Here is a 16,253-nt window from a genome sequence, read left to right as displayed (position 1 = left end):
CTAGCCATTAATTTATTTTGTTTTCTTGTTACATTGCTATTTTTGAAGAATCGATGTCAGATGTTTTGCAGAATGCCTCTCAACTCTTGATTGTATAGTTTCTTCTTCATGATCAGGTTCAAGTCAAATATTTAAGGTCACTGGAGAACAACAAGGTGATGTGTGTTCTTCACAAAGCATCACATCAAGAAGCACACAATCTGTTTCTTCTATTGTGGACAGCATGGTTGATCTCTTGGTTAAGGTGCTGTCTGTCAGATTTGTCCTTTCTAAATGTACTTGTTCCCTTTTGTAATTAATAAGTAATCCTGGGAGTGATTCTTAGAGATTAGAATGTCTTGTTCCTAGATTTTCATGCAGTGAGTTTTAACGTAAATCAACAAAGTTTGTCTGAATTAATCATTCCTACAGTGTTTCCAAAATGATGATATTCTCTTTCTATCATTATTTCTGTATTTTTGTTGGCATTCTTCGGGAAACAAGAGCATTAATTTCTGATTTCCTTGCTTCTTTTTTAACCAATGGATTATTTTATTGTTCTATACATGAAAACATAGTCCTGTGGTTACTCGTTGAAGGGATTCTTTCTCTAAATTGGCACCTTTTCTGGAAGGACTAACTAAAATAACTTCACTGTGCTTACTGCTGTCTCATTTTCTATAATTTTCTATTAAAACCTAGTAACTCAAATATGTTTTAGAAGAAAAACACTGTCAATTTGAGAAGACAACCTTGTAAGGCTTTAGACTCAGATTAATCAATTTAAAGCACTAAAATAATTAGCTGTAGAAGAAGAGATAGGGTTCATGGTCATCTCAGCTCTCAATTATTTGAGTGGTTATGAAAAGTGTGGGTAAGGCAACATATAGACATGTTAACTTCTAGATGTTCCTTTTAAATAACTCAACAATTTGCCTAAGCTATATTTAGTTTATGGTTTTCTAGCAGATGTACTAGAAGCCAAACTTCTTGGATCAAAACAACAGTGAAGAGCATATTATGTATTTCTTTATTCTATTTCTTGTTACCTGAGTGTATCTAATAAGACATTGAACTTGTTATCCAAACAGAATTCTTCTGATATATGTTTTCATATATTGATTGAATGAAGTGTTCATTCCTAGATCTTCAACTACAGGAAGCAACTGCTTTATAATTTATATAGGAGTAGTACACACAAGAAAATGTTACATATCTGTGCCATCATCATCAACAAACATATGAAATGTACAATTGATCTATTCTAATTATTCATGTATTTAAAAAGCCCATCCCTAGCTGCTGCGCTCAACTTTCTGAAAATGAAAGGCTTTTGAGAATCTGCTAATGAGTTTCTTACTCCATTTCTCTGCCATGTTCTGCTATTGGCTCAGTCTGTGGGAGGCTTCTGTTTGTCACTCAGCTGCAGCCACACCATCAGTGAAACAGCCTCTGTTTATACACCTCTGTGGTTTTGTTCGCGGTATTGAAAATGTTCCTGTTATTGGTCAAGGTAGGGGGAAGGACTCCACTAATGCTTAACTTGTAGGGCCAGGAAGTTGCAAAATTAAGTGTCCATGTACTACATGGGTCAAGGCAACCTGGATAGGGTCCAATTATACAAACATTCTAGCTGCAATTTTATGTGTTTTTTTTCTGTTTTCTTGACTCTAATCCCTTATCTTTTTGTGCAATAGAACATTTGAGAGAAATGCATTTGCTTTCAACTACTTAGAACAAAAATATTTATTTGTCATTATTTCCATACCTTTGAGGACTATTCTAAAGGAAGGTTGTAAGTTTTGCGCTTAGTGTATCTTACAAAGAGAAAGTAAAACAAAGCAAAGCAAAACAAAAATACAACTCAAAGATGGCAAAATTTAAAAATTGAACATTCAAGAGGCACAAGTCATGATGAATAATATGAGTGATTTTAAAAATTTCACCGTGTGGATTTTATACACTACAGTGGGATAGTTTTCCCCAAAATTCATGTCCACCTGGAACCCCAAGGGATCTTAATTTGGAAATAGAGTCTTTGTAGATGTGATTTGTTAAGGATCTCAAGATGAAATCATTTTGGATTTAAGGTAGACTCTAAATCCAATATTAGCTATATTTATAGAGAAAAGAGAAGAGGTAGACACAGATACACACACAGAGGAAGGCCACGTGAAGACAGAGGCAGAGATTGGAGTGACACAGCCACAAGCCAAGGGACTCCAGGAGCCACCAGAAGCTGGAGGAAGCAATGAAGGATTCTCCCCTGGAGCCTTCGATGGGAGTGTGGTCCTCACACACTCTAATTTAAAACTTCTAGAGAACTATGAGATAATAAATTCCTGGTTTCTAAGCCACCGCATTTGTGGTAATTTGTTAAAGCTGTCCTAGTACACAGGCAGAAGAGAAATCAGATGAATTTTAAGTGAGGATATATAAAAAGTTGTGAGGTTCCTTGGCAAATACAAGAATTTTAAGCTTTATGATACGGTCTAGTTCAGCTCTGTCTTTCAAAGTTGACCGCTGAGGTTGTATGGGGATGAAACTCTTGTGCAGCTCTATGACAAAACAATGTGACAACGCAGATGAATGCCAGGATAGATAGAGAAGATTTCTTAAATAAATGTTATTACAAAGGCAAGAAAATTCATGAACATCTATGTCATAGCATAAGGCCAAATTCTTTGTAACATTTTCATTAAATCATGAATAATGAAAAATATTTTTACACTGTACTTGGGTTTAGCATTAAATTCCCAGGGATAGTTATCTTCCTTCAACAAAGATAAACTAGCTAGTATGGCCCAGATACTGCTTCCAGCTGTGAAGGATGCATCAATGAGCAAAACAAATATCCCTATTTTTGTGGAGCTTCTAGTTTAGCAGGAGATCACAACCTAATCACGAGTAAGTTACCTAGTCAGATGGAAGATGAAATGTGCTATGGAAAAAAGAAATAAAACATGCAAGAGAGATCAAGAGTTCTCAGTTTGAGGAGATGGTGTCAATTATTATAAAAAGTGGGGTAGGCAGGGTAGACATACAGGGAAAGGTCAAATTTGAACAGTCTTGAGAGCAATAAAGGAATCACTCAGGAGGAGAAGAACATTCCAGGCATTCTGCATAGCTAGAGCCAAGGTCCTGGGTGGAAGCAACTTGCTTTTGAGGAGGAGCAAAGTAGCCAGAGTAGGTGGACTAGAGTAAGAGAAAGAGAGGAGAGAGGCTCAAAAGGGTAATGGGAAGACATATAATGCTGGGCTTGTAGACCACTGTGAAAGTTTTATATTTTATTTTAATAAAATGGAGAATTTTTGTAGGTTTGTCTAAAGAATGACATGATCCAATTTACATTTATTCTTGCTAAAGGTATTGGGAATAGTGTGTGTGTGTGTGGTGGGTGGGTGGGGTGAGTGAGTGGGTGTTGAAGGTCGCAGGAAGCTGTTGGATTCTTACATTTTTAAAGGTAGAGCCAAGAGGATTTTGTTGTGGATTACATGTAGGTTGTGAGAAAGAGATAGGAGTCAAGGATGACTCCAGGAGTTTGACCTGAGCAATCAGAAGAATGGAATTACTATCAAATGAGATAAAGAGGACTCTGTAGAGTTGATTGTGTAGACAGGGAAAGATTAGCTCAGTTTCAGAGCTGTTGAGTTTGCAGTGTCCATTAGCCATCCAGGTAGAGATGTTCAATAGGCATTTGGAGATATGAGTCTGGAGTTCGGAAGAGGTCTGGGCTGGAGAGAGACATTTGAGAATTGGTTGTAAATGGATTGTATTTAAGTCCATTAGAATGAGTGAGTCACCAAGCCAGGGCGTATAGCTAGAGAAGAGGGGATGACCAAGGACTGACCCCTGATCTCCAATTTTAAAAGCTATGGGAAAATGGAAGACCATATGGAATGACCAGTGAGGATGAGACAGGAGAAAAACCAAGAAAGTGAGATATTCTTATCTCCAAATGAAGAAGGTGAATCATAGGGGAAGAGTAATCAGCAGTGTTATGCTGCTGATGGTTCAAGCAAAACGAGGCCTGAAATTTGACATTGCACTAGGCACTGTGGCCCGTGTTGGAGAAGTGGTGGGTGGATATTCCAGTGGCTGAAGGGAGAATTCAAGAAGAGAAGTAGACGGTGCATATAAACAGTTCTCCTGAGGATTTTTACTACTAAATGGAAAAATTAAATAGTGCCAACATGCAAAATGTAGTCAATAAAAATTTTCACGAGTTTCAAATATAACAGCATGTTCACATGCTTATAGATACGATGCACTTAAGAGTGAAAGTGCAAATATATGGGAGAAGGAAGGCATTTTTGTTGGAGCAAAGCTCTTGCATCCAGGTGGATCATGACGTAATACACAAGTAGAGAGTTTTGTACGGATAGTTCATTAATGGTAAAGGGCTAGAACATAGAGTATTTGGTGGTTGATGCTAGGAGGTAATGACACAGTCAAAATGGAAATACTCCTCTGATTGTTTCAAATATTTCAGTGACAATAAAATCAGAATCATCAACTGAGAATAGATATAGGAGCAGGGGGAGAGGAGAAGGTGTGAAAATTAATAGAATGAATGGTCTGGGATATACTCTTACGACTTTTGGCAATATGAAGAGCCTGTTTGAGGTTCCTGGTTAGGATTTAAAGTGAATCCAGTAGTGCGGTACTAGTACTAGGCAAGTACAAAGTTTCCTGTGGCTGTAAAAAAGGTAGAAACAGGTGAAAATAATTCTAATAATAGATCTTATGTAACAAAATAAAGTATAATGTTGACTCGTAATCAACTTAAAAAGGAGACATTTTCCATTCTTCTTTTAGTGCTCAGTCTTTGCAATCCTGTATACTTTCCACTCTTTTGTCTGTTTGGACCAACCACATTTCAAGGGTTCGGTAGCCACAGATGGCTAATGGCTCCTGCACTAAGGGTGTGGGTCTGAGTGATCAGGGCAGGAGTGACTGGCTGAGACACACCGGAGTTCAAGATCGTCTGGTGGAGGAGAGGAGGAGAGTTCAGGGAACTAAACGGCCAGGGTGTTGGTAGGATCATCTTTACATATATTGAAAATTCCAAGAACTTACAAAGGAGAACTTTTGAAGAGAATGACAGACAATAAGCAGGTAGGTAAAACCAGTGAGGAACAAGGAGGAAGATATAAGAGTCAGCAGGTAGTAGTGACAGTGAGAAGTAATGGAATTTTTAGGGAGAAAAGTAAAACAGTCTGAAAACAAGTGAGTAGAATTTCTATCCCTCCTCATGGTACAATGGCTGGAGGGAGAAGAAACAGCCATCCCTGGAGAGATCTTCTTTGGGAATCAGTGTCTTCAGAGGTTTTCAGTAGGGTGAAAATAACCCATTAAGCAAGAAATACCTGTTTGCTTAGGATATAAATGTGTCTTGGCTGAGGTTGAAATATTGTGTAATAGACATTTTCGTAGACATACTTTTATTTTTCAACAGAAGTAAAGAAAATTTCGCCTAAAATTATATTAAGAATGATCGGGGCTCATCCTGGGGGGCTCAGTCAGCTAAGTATCTGACTTTGGCTCAGGTCATGATCTCAGGGTCCTGGGATTGAGCCCCGCCTCACACTCCCTGCTCAGTGGGGAGTCTGCCTCTCCCTCTCCCTCTGCTCCTCCCCCCGCTCATGCTCACTCTCTCTCACTCACTCTCTCTCTCAAATAAATTAAAACTTTAAAAAAATGAATAAAAACAATTGTTTTTCTGGACAGGGGAAAATTCAGGGAGCATATGATTCAAGTTAATGATTAGTTATTTCTGGGAGGTGGACCTCCAGTGACTTTCATTTTTGACTTGGTGCATTTTTGCATTAATGTGTTGTTACAATATGTATATTTTTGTTTGAATAAAAAAATGCAAAGACCTGTTCTCTCTGTGAGGTCTTTCAATTTGATATAACCTCTCTCCTGAAGAAAAAACAGGGTTTTCAAAAGAATTGCTAAGTGAATAAGATTGGTGTGTGTGTGTGTGTGTGTGTGTGTGTGTGTGAAATACCTAGTTAGATAAAAATACTAAGAACAACTGAAGTGATCAAGCAGTCATTAATGAAGGAAACCAGAAAATGTCACCCCAAAATATATTTCTTTGACTTAAAAGTTATTTTAAGCTGAAGGCAATTAAGAAGTAGTAAATGCAGAAAAAGCTCCTCCTTTTCTGCTTAAAAGCAAGAAATAAATTCTCATTTTACTGGAAATAGCAGCCTGGAGAAGGCACCAGAGTAATCTGCAAACAAATTGTTAAACTGTGTTTTTACTTATTTCACCATAGCCTTTTGTCCAAACCCTTTTGTCTCGTCAATTCTTTCTTTCTCTCTTTTTTTCTTTTTCTCTTTCTCTTTCTTTTCTTTTCTTTTTTCTTTTCTTTTCTTTTCTTTTCTTTCCTTTCCTTTCCCTTTCTTTCTTTCTTCTTTCTTTCTTTCTTTCTTTCTTTCTTTCTTTCTTTCTTTCTTTCTTTCTTTCTTTCTTTCTTTCTTTCTTTCTTTTTCTTTCTTTCTTTCTTTCTTTCTTTCTTTCTTTTCTTTCTTTCTTTTCTTTCTCCTGTCTCCTTTCTTTCCTTTCTTTCTTTCTTTTATTTATTTATTTCTATTTATTTATTTGTCTAAAAGGTATAAAAGCCTCCTGCTCTGGTCAGTTTGGGTCTTCATTCTCTTATGAAGGCTCCCGTTTACATGTACAAGTTCAATAAAATTTGTGCCCTTTCCTCTCATTAATCTGCCTGTCAGTTTAATTTTCAGACACAGCCAGGGACCCTAAGAGGGTCGAGGAAAATTTTTCCTCCCTTACTATGACAATTCTTTTTTTTTTAATATTTATTTATTCATGAGACACAGAGAGAGAGGCGGAGGCAGAGGGAGAAGCAGGCTCCTGGCTGAGCAGGGAGCCCAATGCGGGACTCGATCCCAGGACCCTGGGATCATGACCTGAGCCGAAGGCAGACGCCTAACCATCTGAGCCACCCAGGCGCCCCTTACTATGACAATTCTAAATATTCACTGTATACAAAGCAAACACCAACCTTCCCCAGGACAACGTGATTCCTCAGACTAAAGACCAAGGCAGGTAGCTAAAAGAGAGTTGGAATCTACTGGCACAAGTGTATTTACAGAGTTGCTGAGAAATTGCTATTGATGTGTGAAATGGATTTAACAATCAGTGAAATAGCCCGCATGCCCCCCGCCCAAAAAAACAATCAATAAGAGAGCAATGGTTCTTTTTCTTCTGTAAAATAACATCTACCCCCGGGTGCCTGGATGGCTCCATCGGTTAAGCATCTGACTTTTGTTTTGCCTCAGGTCATGATCTCAGGGTTGGGAGATCAAGCCCAGCATTGAGCCCCACATCGGGCTCCACACTCAGCATGGAGTCTGTTTAAAATTCTCTCTCCCCCCACCCCCTCCATGCTCTCTCTTTCTCAAATAAATAAATAAATATTTAAAAAAATAACATTTAGGGTGCCTGGGTGGCTCAGTCGGTTAAGCGACTGCCTTCAGCTCAGGTCATGATCCTGGAGTCTCGGGATCGAGTCCCTCATTGGGCTCCCTGCTCGGCAGGGAGTCTGTTTCTCCTTCTGACCGTCCCCCCTCTCATGCGCTCTCTCTCTGTCTGTCATTCTCTCTCTCAAATAAATAAATAAAATCTTTTAAAAAAATAACATTTACCCTTGGTTGGTGACAGCAGCTGTGGTTTTCAGAGCCCATAGCTCTTCTACAATAGACTTTTTAGACTGAGGTGACCAAAAACTTTTGCTTGAAATAAGCCACAATTCTTTCAAGTCAGAATGATAATTGGACATAAAAAAAAAAAGTTTAGAGTAGTGCCATTATTTTTCTGTTTGTTTTTTTAGAATTCCTTCTTCTTAACATTTTGTGATTTTCCTACTTGCTTTTATTATAGTTAATTAGGCTGGTTACCCTTTATCAACAAGTTTGGATAAATATCAAGATAACAAATTCATTTAGGTGACAAAGTTACTTTATTACTGGAAGGCAGCATAACAGAATAGAAAGAGCATAGTGTCTGGAATTGAATTGCATCTCCCCTAAATTCATATGTTGAAATCCTAACCTGCAAAGTGATGATATTAGGACTTGCACCTTTAGGTCAAAGGGCACAGCCGCCGGAATGGGATGAGTACTCTATTAAGGAAATCCGCAAAGCTCCCTAGTCTCTTCTGCCATGTGTGGATCAATGAGGAAGCAGGCTTTCACCAGACACTGAATCCACCAACTCAAGAAATAAATGTTTATTGTTTATAAGCTTCCCAGTTTATAGTGTTTTTGTTATAGTAGCCCAAATGGACTGAGACAGTATTTGGGAAATCAGACTTGAGATTTGAATGCAGACTCTACCATTTGCTGACTGCGTAACCATGAGAGGTCACTCAAATTTTCTAAGGTAACTTTTCTGTGTCTGCATAATCAGTACTGTGGCATCTCATAAAGTTGTCACAAGAATTAAATGAGATAATGTGTCTGCTATGTGGTAAACTCAACACATGTTAGTGATTATTTTTATGGATTAGCCCCATATTGTCAATTAAGAATGACTTGTACAATTTTTTTTGGTTAAAAGATTGACAATAATTATAATTACAAGCATATTCCTTTTACATAGAAAAATTTCATACTTATTTTAGTCCTCAAAGTCTTTTGCAGTCTATAGTTTTTTATTTGTCTTTTAGTATCATTAAAAAAACCTTCTATATAATCAAATCAATCATGTAATATCATTAAATCAAATGCACAAAACTTCATAATGTCTGCCATGAGTAAGAAAAGTTATTGTGCTCTCTGGAAGATATAAAGCCTGCTCTTTTTTTTTTTTTTTAGATTTTATTTATTCATTTGAGAGAGAGAGAGAAAGAATGCATGAGAAGGGGGGAGGAGCAGAGGCAGAGGGACAAGAAGACTCCCTGCTGAGCAAGGAGGGGCTGGGGGGCAGGCAGGGTCTCCATCCCAGGATCCGGAGATCACCACCTGAGCCAAAGTCAGATGCTCAACCAACTGAACCACCCAGGTGCCCCATAACGCCTGCTCCTTGGATGCAGAGACAAAGCAAACACTTGTCACATGAGTTTTATAAATAATAGACTTTCTGAAATCATAGGAATTCCATTTCACTATGGGAAGATGGTGTTATGAGAAGACATCAGACTAAAGGAAGGATTTCAACCAAATCTGCAAGAATTACAGAAAGCCTTGGGAGATTATCCATTTTATTTTGCACCCCAAGAAAACATCTTATGAAGTTGTGTTTATTACTTGCTGCAGCAAAGGAGACTGCACACAATGAACTCCATTTCCCTCTTGCTCTAACATGAGGGACTCGTACTTCTCCAGTGAAAACTCCAGCTCCACTTTTTACTCCTGCCTCCTGGATAAAACTTAGCACACCCAGTCACCAATCCCTTGTAAAATCACAGTGCTTCTCCTGGTATTTCATTTATTTGGCCATGTTTGATACAAGACAAGGTAAATTCACTAGTTAACATGTCAAGATTTGGTAAGAGTAATAAAATATTTAGGATTTGCAGAATACGAGGTCTTTGATACATTTCTAGGGATTTTTAAAGCAGAATCACCTAAATTTGTGATTTACCATGCACTTTGGCAATTTTAAAGTTTTTTTTTAATTTTAAAGGTTTTAAGAAGACTTGCAGGGCATACACCCGCTTATGCAAGGCAGCATTTGATGACAGAAACCTTTATTTTTATTATTCCTATGAAATCAATGAGAGAAGTTGATGAGTTAAACCTGCAGTGTGCTACTAAACCTTCTTAGCCATTCAGTCACATCATAATCCTCAATAAAATATCTATTGATTGAGATTAGTGACATCCATCCAAAACTTTCATTCATATTGTAGGTAATCTCCTTATAATAGAATAAACGAAATTTCTTTTTGTTTCATTACTAGGACTGTTTATGGATTTCCTGAATAATAGATTTATCTTTATTTTAATAAGACTGTAAGTCAAGTACTTATATAACTTCCTTCTTCCTATTGGCTGCTAGAAAACGTAGAACCAAATTTTGGCTTTATAATAATCTCATTTCTGTCTTAATCGTATCTTCTTACCTTCATTTCCTTTTGACATGTTCTCTTTATCTGTCGAGTTCTGACTGCGTTTCCCCCCCCCCATGCTCATTGAATGTATATTATAAATTGCCTTGAAGTTTTGTTTTCCTTTTGGAACAAGAAGGTTAGGAACAAATACATAACTGTATTTTACCAACTACCAACTTTTGTTTTCATTTGTTGTTCATTTGTTCAGTGGCAGCAGGGAAGAACACACTTCGATTTCATCAATTCTTTTTAAAAACAGATTCATATGCTAATTTACCTCCAATATCTGAAGTGGAATGGGTCATTTGAACAAAACTTCAACAAAGGGCATCTTCACTATTGTTTTATCTTTTAAATTCTCCTGAAAATAGCATATCAAAAGGTTGAGGATTTATATATTGAAAATAAGTTATTCACTCCCATTAAACAGAATAGTTTTGCATTATTTAGTTTCAGAATTTTAGCTGACACTCTTGCACATACTCATGGCAAGAATGTTCAAGAGCAATAGGTCAGGGCTAATGAGAAGTCTGTCTTCACCCTCCCAGCCTTGAGGATGCTTTCTATGTAGGCAGGGAAAAAACTCTTGTTATAGTTCACCTATGAGAGGACGAACTGTGCATTTATTTTTGTATTCAAGTCATCACCCATTACCCAGTGTGTTTGTAACTGTCCGAAGCAAATAAGATAAGAACACAGGTGAGCTTAATAGGTATCTAACTTTTTCACACTAAGCAAAACTCAGATGTTATCACTGTGTTCTGTTGGAACAGATATTTCACAATTGTATGAATAGAAAAAAGTGCTGGCAGAATTAAGTGTCACATGTCCCTGTCATTGTAGGTAAGCAGAACTCAGAAAGACCTGCATCAAAACAAGTGTAAACAGTCACACTATGGCCAACTCTTGGTTTTGGCTCAGGTCATGATCTCAGGGTCCTGGGATCAAACGCTGTGCCAGGCTCCATGCTCAGTGGGGAGTCTGCTTGAGGATTCTCTCCCTTTCCCTCTGCCCCTCCCCAAGTTCACACTCTCTCTCTCTTTAAAATAAATAAATAAATCTTTAAAAAAATAAAATAAAATACCTAGGACATTATGAAATAAAAAATACTATGTAGAAAATACTAAGCACTTGTTTCTATATCAGAGATGTGAGTCTTTGGGTATGTTATTGATATTTTATTTTATTAACTTCGGATTTGTTTCTTCCAATTTTGGCTGTTTAAATAAACCCAAGCCTTGAAGCTATTTTGGAACTAGTGATACTTATTCTTTCACAAATGCCTTACTTCCTGGAGGAACTAGTAAACTTGTCACACAGGTCAGATTCTGAATATTGCAATTTTGTTACATCATGAAACAAAAGTCTAAAATCAAAGTCAAATGAACAAATCATTACCATAAAAAATGATTTCCTTATTGCATAAGATAATTAAAAGTATTTCTAGATTCTATAGCAGTGCAAAACCTGGGAGTTGATCCTGGATAAAAAGGAGAATGAGTAAAGTATATAAAAAGGAAAAACTCAGTTTTCTAGGAGTTGTGTATCCTTTACTTTTACACAGAACACTTGACTTTTGGTCACCAAATGTATGGAGGTTTTTTTCCCCCTCCAAGCAATTCTCTCTCTCTCTCTTTCTCTCTCTCTCTCTCTGCCCCTAATTATTACAACCAGTGGAGACTTCAAAATCCCACTTAGAGGGGCGCCTGGGTGGCTCAATCGCTTAAGCGACTGCCTTCGGCTCAGGTCATGTTCCCAGGGTCCTGGGATCGAGCCCCGCATAGGGCTCCTTGCTCAGCGAGAAGCCTGCTTCTCCCTCTCCCTCTGCCTGCCGCTCCCCCTGCGTGTGCTCTCTCTCACTTGCTCTCTCTCTTTCTCTGACAAATAAATTAATAAAACCTTAAAAAAAAAACCCTACTTGGACACCAAGTGAGAGCAGGACAAAAGGTGGGCAGCAAATTAAACTGCAGATTAAGCAGACCAGAGGGTGGGGAGCCTGTGGCCACCTCTGTCTCCACCAGACAATGGTACAGGAAAGAGAAGAAGTGGCCCTCACAGGCAGGTTCTCTGCCCCAGACGAACAGGGTACAGAGGCCACCATGAGCTCCCAGCTAAAAACACGGGAGAGCCAAGTACAGAAAGCATTTAAAAGGAAGGAAAAAGAAAGCTGAACACCAGCTGGATCTCCTACAGTGTGACCCAATTCAACACTTTCTAGCTGGAGATGGTGTCAGATCCAATAGGTTAGGGGCTCAGTCCCACAAAACTGCCTTCACCCCACTTCAGGTGCCAATCACAAGTGGTAGGTCCCCAGGTTACCCACAACTTCTGTCCAATTTGGCTCCAAATAAGAGGTTCTCATGATCCCCTCCTCAGGTTCAATTAATTTACTAGAGTGGCTCAAAGAAATCAGGGAATTATTTACTAAGGTTGACTAGTTTATTAAAGGACATGATAAAGGGTACAGATGAGCAGGCAGATGAAAAGGTATATAGGGCAAGATATTTGGGGAAGAGTGCAGAGCTTCTATGCCCTCTCTGAGTGTGTCACTCTCCCCACACCACCACCAGTTCACCAACCTGGAACCTCTCTTAACCTCATACTACTAGAATTTTTATGGAGACTTTATCACACAGGTATGATCGATCATTAACTCCGTTTTCAGCCCTTTTCCCTTCTCAAGAGAATGGGGGGTGGGGTAAAAAATTCCAGGCTTCTAATCATAGCTTGTTCTTTCTGGTGACCATACCTTATCCAGGAACCACTGAGAAGCTCACCCGGAGTGGCCCCGATAGTACAAAAGACTCTCCTCTCACCCAGGAAATTACAAAGATTTCAAGACTTGTATCAGAAACTAGGGTCAAAGACCAAATATTAGAACCAAAATGTTCCTAGTGCTCTTATCACTTAGGAAATGACAAGGGTTTCAGGAACTCTGTGACAGGTACTGGGGGCAGAGACGAATATATATTTTCTATCATGTCACAGTATGTTATTGAAGTCTGACAGTTGGGAATTACAAGACAACGTATGTGGGAGAAAGAGCAAATACTTCAGAGTGAGAGTCCTCTGTTTATATTCTGGCTTTGTCCATTACCAGCATCTGTGGTCTCAATTCTCAGAGGACTGAATCCATGAATCTATGGAAAAACCCTAGCATAATGCCTGGCATATAGTAGATGTTACAAAAACACAGTTATTTTCTCTTTCTCTTTACTGAATTTTCTCCATCCATTTGTGCAAATCATTTCACAAATATTGGCCAATTATTTGAGCATGATCAATTTAATCTCAGACTCATGAGAATTCAAAATGCACAGAAGATCATTAACTGCACCTGAACAACTTTTACTGAGAAGGTGCTTTAGCAAATTGTTGACTTACTGACCTGCCTTTGTACACAGATTAACTATAAAATGCACAGTACCTGAAGCTTCACAATCTTAAAACAAAGCTCATTGACTGCCTTCATTGGCTATCCATGTTTTTCCTTCTCATGTTTCTCAATATTCTCAATAAGCTACTTCTCTGCTTGATACCTGAACTTTTAAATTCATCTTTGACTCTGCTGAAGAGTCACCTGGTTCCCTCCTCCTTTCTGATACTTTTGCTGTGTGAGATACACAGTTTCCTTACCTACACAATGGCTTAAAGCCACCTTACATAAACACATCCCCCAATGTATTTTTCCCCCCTTGGAAACTAGTCACCTTAAATCCACACAGGGTAAAGAAATAATCTCCTAATTGATCCATAATTAGCATCATGAGAATCTCTTCCCTTGAAGTCAATGTCCCAATAGTTTCTTCTCTGCCTTGTCTTGGGTCTGTCATAGTAATAACTAAGCAAATATTACATATGGATGGCCGTACCCAAGTTTATCAGATTGACTCTGAAAAGCTTCTATTGTATAACTAAATTTAAATCCCAGCGAAGGGATTTAATTCTCTTCAGACTGCCATCTTTGAGAATCAAACAAAACATTAACAACAACAACAAAACAACAACAAATAACTACTTTACACAACAAATGGTAATTCACTATATCAACCAAATGAATGGCTTCTTGAATGGCCTCTATGTTCACAGAACCTTCTTTGCTGAGAAATGAAAAATATTTTGAAAAACAAAAAAGTAACTATTCAGTTCCTAAATGTATTAGATCTCATAATGAATAAGAGATGTATATATTAGTTTGGCTTTCTCCAAAGCAGAGCCTGAGACAAGGACTTGAGCAGAGGGAACTTACCAGGGAGACATTCCTGGGAATAATAGTAATAATAGTGAGAGAGCCCGGAGTGTGAGACAGGAGGAGAAAGCCAAAGGATTCATTAGTGAGGTCAATGCTGTGAATAACTGGGATTCCTCCAGGATATTTGGAGAAGGGTACAGAGTGCCTTCAAAACTATCTTCTGAAAAATAAGTTGCTGGAACATTTATCCATGAGACTCCTTGGCTTAGCATTTCTGTGTCTGCCACAACATTTAACTGTTGACTAAGAGAAATGTGAAGAGTTGGGTAGAGGGGGAAGTTGCAGGAATTCTAACCTTTGAGGGTTATGGGAAAGAAGAAAATGTAACATTCTATAACTGGTTACATGTAGCCTTTTTTTTTTGGAAGCCAGTACTGTGATGGTTGAAGGAATAAAGAAAATTCTTATTCACTTTCCGTATTTAGCCCGACACCTGATTCTGCTAATTCTTGTCTTTGTTTCATCTTCCAGGCTCACTTCTCTATATCCTAATCTTAAAAATCACAAGAAAGAACCAGAGAGGTGGGTTTTGGTTTTAGTAGTCTTAATTTATTTTTTATATTCTTTTATGACATATATTAAAAAAGTCTTTTCTTTTTTTTTTTTTAAGAGAGGGAGAGAGAGGTGCAGGGGAGGGTGGGAGGGGAAGAGAGAATCTTAAGCAGGCTATATGCAGCCCGATGCAGGGCTCAATCCCACAACCCTGAGATCACAACCTGAGCCCAAATTAAGAGTCGGACACTTAACCCACTGAGTCACTCAGGGTGCCCCTCAGGTTTTTGTTATTTTTACTTCTAAAACAGATTAGATGGTTCCTAGGCTCAGAACTGGTCATGATGTGTGTCTTCCAAGAAGGCTTATCAGTCAATTTTACCTTTAGCATATTCCTTCTGTAATCAATGTGTATACAGAATTAAATGCATATGGATATACAAGAAGTTTAGAACTTACCACAAATCGTTGCCTTGTACCCATATGTTCTCCTCTATTTACCTGCTATAATGCCTGAGGCTCTTATCCTTATACTTGATTCTTTGAGTGAAAGTGTATTTCTAGGAGGTTTGTGTAAAATATCTATACATAAAATATCTTGGGGGCAGCAAACACTAAATTGGTTACATAGGTTTTTCATCTGATCATGAAGGAATAATTTCTCCATCTGTGGTAAACATCACATTGAGAAATTAGTTTCCAAGTGGCAAGATTTAAGTGTTGGCAAGATGTCGACCATATATTTATATATTTATAACCAGTCATAAATCTTATAATACTTTCAATTGCAAAAATTAAGGAAATATATGTATTTGAGGCATTGCCATTATAGTTACTGTCCTGGTTGAAGGCAACAAGCTTTTCTTAAATTAATTTATAATTTCTCTAATGCACAAATTTAAATCTGAATAATTGGTTCCCGTGTTGCTAAGGTTAACCACTGAATTGACACCACTTAGAAAATCCAAATGGAATCCTATTTCAGAAGAAGAAGAGGAAGAAGGAGGAGGAGGGAAGAATAGAAAACCATGTTCCTTTGAAAATATCTAATTTTTCTAATTTGTAGTGAAAAGAACATTTCCTCATTTCTTTCACTAGTATGCTCACCAATAAGGGAAGAACACTTCTCAGCCCAAAAGGCTTAAAGACTGTAGAATAAATTATTTAGCTGTATTCTTTGTAAACACATACTTAGTTGAACAAGCTGTGGGGAAAGAGGAGCTATTAATCATTTTCTGCTCCCAGACACCATGGGCCAGGACGCTAAGGACAGTGACTCCACCTCTCCAGCACAACCCCCTACCCACTGTGTGAGCCGGGCCAGAGTTACCTGTAAAAACCCCAAGGGAATATGAGGGGTCCAGGGTATGGTTTTGATGATTTCCCAGTCCTCTTACAACACGGCAATTTCATGGAGTCTAACTTTCTGTAAAACTGCAGGAAACG

The sequence above is a fragment of the Eumetopias jubatus genome, unplaced genomic scaffold (assembly GCF_037043125.1).
Source record: "Eumetopias jubatus isolate StellerSeaLion01/CBP00866 unplaced genomic scaffold, mEumJub1_p1.0 scaffold_2, whole genome shotgun sequence".
NCBI classification, from domain to species: Eukaryota; Metazoa; Chordata; class Mammalia; order Carnivora; family Otariidae; genus Eumetopias; species Eumetopias jubatus.
Note: the sequence above shows the minus strand (reverse complement) of the source record.